A 7,966-nucleotide genomic window follows, 5' to 3' on the forward strand; every position below is an offset into this window, starting at 1 on the left:
GCCATTCTGTGATCCTGTCCCAGTAGCTGCCTGAGTCTGTGGAAACCACAGAATCACAGAATCACAGAATTGTAGGGGTTGGAAGGGACCTCCAGAGATCATCGAGTCCAACCCCCCTGCCAAAGCAGGTTCCCTACAGCAGGTCACACAGGTAGGCATCCAGGCAGCATCTCTAGAACTGGGTAGGAATGGGATAGGAGAGGGTTATTGTGCAGCCTGTGCACTCCAGACTGGGCCCTGCAGATGAATGTTGATGAGTAAATTACTGAAGGAGCTGACCTTACCCTCGTTTAGGCAGTCAGTATGGATTTTGATGGCTAATTTCAGTTTCTCCAGCATCAAGTCACTCAGGGCTCTTTTCAGTAGGTGTAGAATTTCTCAGGGTTTCACTTCAAGAACTCGATTGGTCATTTTGATTCTTTGTAGTGTTTAATTGATGCCTGAAAACCCCAGGGAATTCTACTTTGTGAAACTAGATTTATTCATTAGATTATTTACTCGCATTGAATAAAGAAGCTCAAGTGTCTGCCTGACAGTCATTGTGCAGTTCTTTTCCCCAAGAGTATTGTAAGGATTTAGCTGGCCACCAGGAGCATTATCTCTTTTTCTTAGCTTGTTTGCGCTGTAGAGGGTTTATCTGAGGATTTGCAAACACTAGGGGAGATGTGTGTGAAGGAGCTAATTGTACAGCAGGGAGAATCACCTCTGCAATCTTTGTAAGGACCCCAGGCAGGGGGGCAGGTGTGTGGGTCTGTACTTCTTTTGATTGCATGTTTGTTGGTGGGATTATTCCAGCGCTGCCCTGTTGGGAATCGTAGAATCCTAGAATGGTCTGGGTTGCACAGGAGCACAGTGCTCATCCAGTTCCAACCCCCTGCTGTGTGCAGGTCGCCAACCAGCAGCCCAGGCTGCCCAGAGCCACATCCAGCCTGGCCTTGAATGCTTGCAGGGATGGGGCATCCACAGCCTCCTTGGGCAACCTGTGCCAGTGCCTCACCACCCTCTGGCTGAAAAACTTCCTCCTCATATCCAACCTAAACCTCCCCTGTCTCAGTTTAAAACCATTCCCCCTTGTGCTATCACTACCCATCCTTGTAAACAGCCCCTGAAAATTGCCCCTGAAGAAGAAGAGATTGGCTTCTGCCTTCTGCCCCTCCTGCTCCTTCCTCATTCTGCACATCCAGCCGTTCCCTGTGCTGAGCTGTGGGGCTGCAGCTGCTTCCCACAGGCCATAGCTGTGAAGTGCTGGGAAGCATCCATGGCTGGCACACCATGAAAGCATCCCCATTGGTGGGCATGTTGGGGTCAAGAGGAGCGTGAGGAGCATGGGGTGAGCATGCAAAATGGGCTCTGGTGGGATGGCAACGTGCAGAGGGGGTCGGGGGCCAGGGGTTGTGTGACCCTGCAGCACTCTGCGGAGTGCTAATTACATCTGCTTTTGATAGACTCTTGTGTGCCTTGACCTGAAAGTGCAATGAGGGAAATCAGCAGCAGCATAATGTCAGGAGCACTTGAAACTGCCTGGAGCTGGTGGATGGGCTGAGGAGGAGTCTGTGGCAAACCACGATGCTGAACCTTTCTAGGGAGTTTTGTGTTTTAACGTGCACAAAAAGTTGTGTACCAATATGTGGGTAGAAGTTCCAGTGGCTCGGAAGGAGAATCTTTTTAAGTGTCCTTACAAAAGAAATCAAGCTACTATTAATTTAAACAACGAATAGAATGTTCCCCTTCACAAGGTATTTCGAAATGGTTATTTAGACTAGATATTAGGAAGAAATTGTTCACTGTGAGGGTGGTGAGACACGGGAACAAGTTGCCCAGAGTGGATGACTTTCCCTGGAAGCACTCAAGGCCTGCAGGATGGGGCTGTGAGCAGCCTGCTGTAGAGGGAGGTGTCCCTGCTATAGCAGGGGGTTGGAACTGGATGATCTTAAAGCTCCCTTCCAACCCAAACCATTGTGTGACTCTGTGATTCTATAGAATGGGGTTGGGTTTTCTTGGAAACCATTACATGTTTCCTGCTATTTTCAAAGGGAAAAGGCTTGTCACCCAAAGCCACAATTTAACCAGATGTGCTTTGGTCCATCACAGAGAGGCTCGAAATGACAACTGCAGACTGAATTGACACTGGGTTCAATTGCTACCAAAACTATGTTTTAATTACAGTGAGTTGAGTATAGGAAGATTTTCAGGAGGTTGGCCAAAAACCAACAGAATTTCATTTAGTGTTGACTTACATCAGGAATAGAGGTGCTGCGGTCTATGGAAAGATACTTCAGGAGATCCATGGCACAGTTCTTGGGTTTATTGCATTTCTCAGCTCAACATAAGCTACTGAACTTGCATCTTATGTTAATTTTCTGCAAATCTACATCACCATGAAATAAATGAGGCAGCATTTGGAATAATTTGTTCAGCTGCTGCGATTTTTAGGTTTCCAGTTTTCTTCAGCGAACAAATTCTTAATTATCTCAGGGTGGTTGAAATGCTCTACAAATCTCGGTTCTGTCGGGGTTACTCCTGTAAGGCTTTTTTCATCAGTTGGTGATTGGAGAAAGCTGTGGCACAAAGCAACCATGGGCAGCATTGTAAAACCAGGTGAAAGCCTCCCTCAGCTGTAGCTCATCAAGGTGGGTTCCTCCAGCAAGAACCCAGCCAGGGCTTTTGGGTGGCTGGGTTACTGCCTGAGTGTTATTGCTGCTTGGGAGTGAGCCTGGAAGGAGTCAGGAGTCAGTGGGTGCTTGCAGGTCTCCTTCTTGGTCCTCCTGTGAGAAGGTAGGAGGCTGTGCAGGGGTTGGTGGCGGTCAGGGCCATGCCTTCAGCTCCTCTTGGTGCTGTGGGATGCAGTGTGGGATGGTGGGATCTGGTCTGGCCCACCAGCAGCTCCACGCAGGGTGATCTCACACAGGATCCACTCACTCCAAGGGGCTCTGTGGTCAAGGTGAGCTCAGTGCAGCTTTCTTTTATAAGGAATGCAAGTAAAAAATGTTTAATTTTGCAAGGCTATCTGCCTCACCTCTTAAGAGCAGGTGAGCTGTGTCTGACCTCCATCTCTATGGAAGAGAATCTGGCTGGGCTCCCTACCATTCTCTTTGTATGGTTCACTTGGCTTTTTACAAGTGGTCATGTGTGTTTTTCTTCTAGAAGTATCTTAGTGTTGTAGCTGTTTTCTTCTTTTAATTAATTCTGGAGCAAGAAGAAAATATAATTGCCTGATTAAGAGTCAAAGCACTCAAATTCGTCCTCGTCTCTTTCAGTGTCAGGTATGAAGCTCATTATTTCCTGAGAGGGGACTCCTGTTTGGGCTAATCCAATGCAATTAAGTATGGATCTAGGCGTAATTTAGATAATGTAAGACTGACACCACGTTTTAATGAAGCTCTCCATCAGGTGCCAGCCTCCCTTCCTGTATAGATCCTGCTAATAAATAAGGTGTACCTCGGTCTGTCAGTCAGCTTTTATGGATTGCTCCCTCCAAACTCCATTAATTCCTGGAGCTCAGCGTCCTGTTTCCTGCAGCCAACATCCTGCCATGCGCCGTGAAATACACACTGCTTTCATTAACCAGCTACCTGCTCTGTGTTTAATGCAAGTTCATTAGATTTTTCATATGTTCGTTAGATGGGGCTGCTTATAGCAGAATTGGAAGAATCTGAGTGGTTGGAGTGTTTTCAGTTGGACTTAAGGCATTGTAGTAGACCTGCTCAGAAGTGCATTGGGGCGGATGGATGGGCTTGTCTAGCAATATTATTATTGTTTAATATAGAACAACTCAAAAACTGCTAATAGCAATTGGGTAGAATGAAGGCATAACTAAAAGCTGAGAGAGGAGAAGCTTACCCTGTACAGATGCTGTTTTGCAAAGCTGACAAGTGTTGGAGGACGGCCTCACAAGTGCTGCTGCCACTGTGATAATGATAGTGAAATGAAATCATGATACCAACATTGATCAGAGGTGGTTGAAGAAGAGGTCCATGACCCCTGCCCCAATCCATCCCCACCATGTATGCTGACCACATCCCTCACTTAAAGCATTACATTCAGCACGGGAGGTTGAAAGTGGACCCAGAGGGGAAGCATGCCAGTGAAATCTGTTATAATCCTATTCTGATTCTCTTTGGGATTGAGGGCCGTGTAAACCTGCACGCTGCTTTTGAGGCTCTTTTGGTAATATCTTGATCTAACATAATAAAACCACTTAACCCTCAAATTATATTTCAAATGTTAAGCAGTTAATTACAGAACTATTGTTAGCTTTTAATTAGCCTTTCTGGGCAAAAACAATCTGGAGGAGTCTGTGGCTTCAGCCCCTTGCACAGTGCTTATTAGTGCCCATGATGGAATTTCTGACCTTGTCACTGTAGGTGACCATGGGGCTAATCACAGTCACAGGGAATAGAGGCATTTCAAGTGTCCTTGGAGCCCACCTATGTATGGAGCCAGAGAAGATGCTCTCTTCCTCCTGCACTTCTGTGCCTGTGTGGGATGTGGCATGGGTCTGTATGCCCTGGTCTTGCTGCCCAGCTGAGCTGCTGTGGTTTTCCCATGTGAATCTCATTTGTAAATTTAATTTAACCTGTGTTCATACTGCCTTTTATCTTCCAGTGTTTTATTACTGCAGAAATGGCACTTAGCTGTCCGTTGCCGTTGTCAACAAAGCAATGAACTACAGATAAAAGTGCACGAAACAATCCTGTTGAAAAATAGGGTTTGTGGTGTTAGTCTTACTTAGGTACCACCTCCTCTCTTCACTTGTGCTGGGATTTGCTTTGAAGGTGTCAGGCTGAAGCGTGTCCTCATTCACTGTGACCAATGATAATAATTAGCCATTTGTGTGGGCTCTCAGGGATGGCTGCAGGTGGGAATGGGGCAGAAAGAAGGGCTGGCAGGGGTTTGGTGTTGGATTCTTTGTTCCTTTGCCTCCATGCTTGGGCACTATTTACCTTTCCTATGCGTCATAATGAGCAGGATGACTTTTGGGTGGGATCTTTCAGTATGTGCCACATTAATACTGTCTTATTTAAAGTTTGCTTGAACTGTGACCTGTTTTCTAAGCAAAGACTGAACCTGAAGAAGGTAAGGTTGGCTCATCAGCCCACAAGGTATTTTATAAGCATGCCTACATTTCCACCTTTCCCTCCAGGTCTGAGCCTTCCCTGCTGCAACTTTTGGCTTCCCTTGGGGTGCAGCATTGATGCTTTGTGGCTGAACAAAGCCAACCTGTTGTAAAACCAGTGTGGAACTTTCATCTGCTGCTCAAGTGTTCCTCTGTGGCTTCTGCCTTAAGTGTATGGGATTGAGGCTGACCCACGTTGAGATGGGATGGCGTTGTACTGGCTAACTCATGTCCAAGGACAAAGAAGAGGAGTTTGGCTGTCTTGACAATGACTGGTTCTGCAGTAGGGGTTTTTTGTGATGTCATTGGGAACAACTTGGTTGGTATGTATTCAGTGAACCCTTTTAGCTACACAGTGCTCTATTTAATAATAATGTTTAAATCCTCAGATATAAAGAGCTCTTTCTGCTGAAAGAGACTCAGCACTCGCTGAGTCTCATCCTCACTTATCCTGGCACAGGGAGCCATGGTTCCTCGCCTTTCTGCTGGGAGCACACTAGACCTTGTGTAGGGCCTGGGTTTGTTGCCCTGACTGCATCACAGGGTGACAGCTTACATAGGAGCAACTAGAGGATGGGACTGGCGTGCCATCACCCAGCAGCTGGAGCCCACCATGAGGTCCTTTGTCCCTTACCTGTGATTTAAGACCTGACAGCAGCAGGGTGAGGATCCGTACCTGTTAGGCACAGTGCCACTCCTGGGGAGACAGTTGGCACTTGTCACTGCTGCAGCTGGGGCCATCCCTGCATCCATGGGGCTGCAGAACCCAGTTGGCAGCTGGGACACCGTAGGAATCCAGCCCAGAGATATGGAGCGTTGGCTTTAGCAGATGGAAATAAATACACTGAATGCAGCCCAAGATGTCTGTGCTAGCTAACTGTGTGTGTGGAGGTATCCCTGTGTCCGTGGTTTGTTCTCTTTCACATCATGAAACACAGTGGAGTTCTGGCAGCCGGGGGGAGCCCAAGGAGCTCCTCCAGTTTCAGCTCCCAAGCCCCTTCTCTTTTCTCTGTGCCATACGGTATCTGGTTTGCTGGTTGTGGGTTTATACAATCGACTTTGTGATTTCAGGGATTTCCTAAGCAAACAAGCAAACCATCAATATTGCTCTAACAGAGCGTTGGTGTTTATCTACGCTTTTGCAGGAACACAGATTGGAATTACTGACTTTAAATGAAACACCACCGGCAGGCGTGGTTTGTGCTATGGGCTCAGGATGCTCTGCTGCTATCAGCCCTTTGTGGAGTGGGTTGTCTTGGGTGTAGTGATGTGCTGAGCTGTCTGCCTGTACAGCACATCACATAACAACTGCTTGAGTTGCATAAATATGTATACATGTGTCATTTTTGTTTTTGGTATGCTGATTGAGAGGCAGACTGTTTTCCACGTGAAGGGAGCAGACTGTTCAGAAAGCATAGGGCATGTTGTGCATTAGGACAGATATCCACTCCATGGGCAATATTCTGAACCTTCTAGTGGGTGGCCAGGCTTCCTACTGAATGTGAGTGCAACACGGAGCCTGTCAGTGCACTATTGGAATACAGTCTTTTTCTTTTTTTTTCACATATCTAGCAATGCTCCTTTGTATAAAGGGAGCTTATAAGCAGGAGAGAGGTGGAATCATAGAATCACTAAGGTTGGAAGAGACCTCCAAGAGCATCCAGTCCAACCATCCACCTACCACCAGTATTTCCCCATTGAACCATGTCCCTAAGTACTGCATCTCCTTGGTTCTTGAACACCTCCAGGGATGGTGATTCAACCACCCTGTGCAGGTCATTCCTGCACCTAAATACTCTCTTGGAGAAGAAATTTTTCCTAATGCCCAACCTGAACCTCCCCTAGTACAACAGGAGGCCGTTTCCTCTGGTCCAATCAATAGCCATAGGACAAGGGGGAATGGTTTTGAACTAAAAGAGGGAAGGTTTAGGTTGGATGTGAGGAGAAGATTCGTTTATCCAGAGGTATTGAGGCCCTGGCACTGCCCAGAGCTGTGGGTGCCCCATCCCTGGAGGTGCCCGAGGCTGTGGATGGAGTCCTGGGCAGCCTGAGCTGGGGGGCACTCAGCCCAGAGCAAGAGTGGGACTGTGGGCTGTAAGGGCCCTTCCCACCCAACCATGCTATGGCTCTGTGACACCCAGAGGTGTTCCTACATCTAAGAGGATGTGCTCCAGTCTCACGCATCCCACGTGGAGTGGATACTGTGGTGGTTGCAGGCCAGGAGGCTGAATTCATTACATCATTGCATGATTGGGATGGCACAGGAGGAGAGCCAGCTGCATGCAGCATTCCTTGGCTGGAAACCTGCTCACTTCCCAAAGGCAGGGGTCAACGACATGTGTGGGCTCCAAGTTTTGTTGTTTCTGTCACCAGACACATCTCTGATTTGATCTCAGGTTTTCAGTGAGAGCTGATGTCTTACCAGGGGATTTGAAGTGACTGCTCCAGCTTTTCCCTGTTATTTCTGACAGCTTATTACAAGTAGAAGGTAATTGCTTACAACAGTTTCTGTGGTATATCATGCCCCAAAACAGAACATCAAAAGGCTGTAAGGGGGATAAACTCCTGGACTCTACTACTTTCTTCCATTTCCATTGAACAAAATTGCCCTGTTCTAGTAAGCATTTCAGGAGAGAAGGTTCCTCCAGGTTGTATAGGCATAGCCAGGAATTGCACTGATAAAATATGAGGAACGTGTGTGTTATTAGAATACAAAAATGTGCAATTATGTCTTGATCACAGCTCAGGGATTACATGTTTCTAATGAAGTGAACGCCGTCAGTGTGGGAAGCAACAAAACTGAAAAAAAAGAAAGTTATAGAAGTGAAAATTTAATATATATGGTAATAC

General features: G+C 46.9%; 1 long non-coding RNA gene across 2 annotated transcripts; it reads left to right on the forward strand.

The window, feature by feature from the left end:
• The first annotated feature begins 2,725 nt into the window (after positions 1–2,725).
• LOC125695124 (uncharacterized) lies at positions 2,726–6,465 on the forward strand. 2 transcript variants are annotated; one of them, XR_007377811.1, is made up of 4 exons: positions 2,726–2,775; positions 4,606–4,708; positions 5,144–5,439; positions 5,577–6,465. It is a non-coding gene; the product is annotated as an uncharacterized LOC125695124 (long non-coding RNA). The 2 variants fall into 2 exon arrangements; XR_007377810.1 differs by lacking the exon at positions 5,577–6,465 and having other exon boundaries at positions 5,144–5,523.
• The last annotated feature ends 1,501 nt before the right edge of the window (positions 6,466–7,966 follow it).

The sequence above is a fragment of the Lagopus muta genome, chromosome 6 (assembly GCF_023343835.1).
Source record: "Lagopus muta isolate bLagMut1 chromosome 6, bLagMut1 primary, whole genome shotgun sequence".
Taxonomy (NCBI): domain Eukaryota; kingdom Metazoa; phylum Chordata; class Aves; order Galliformes; family Phasianidae; genus Lagopus; species Lagopus muta.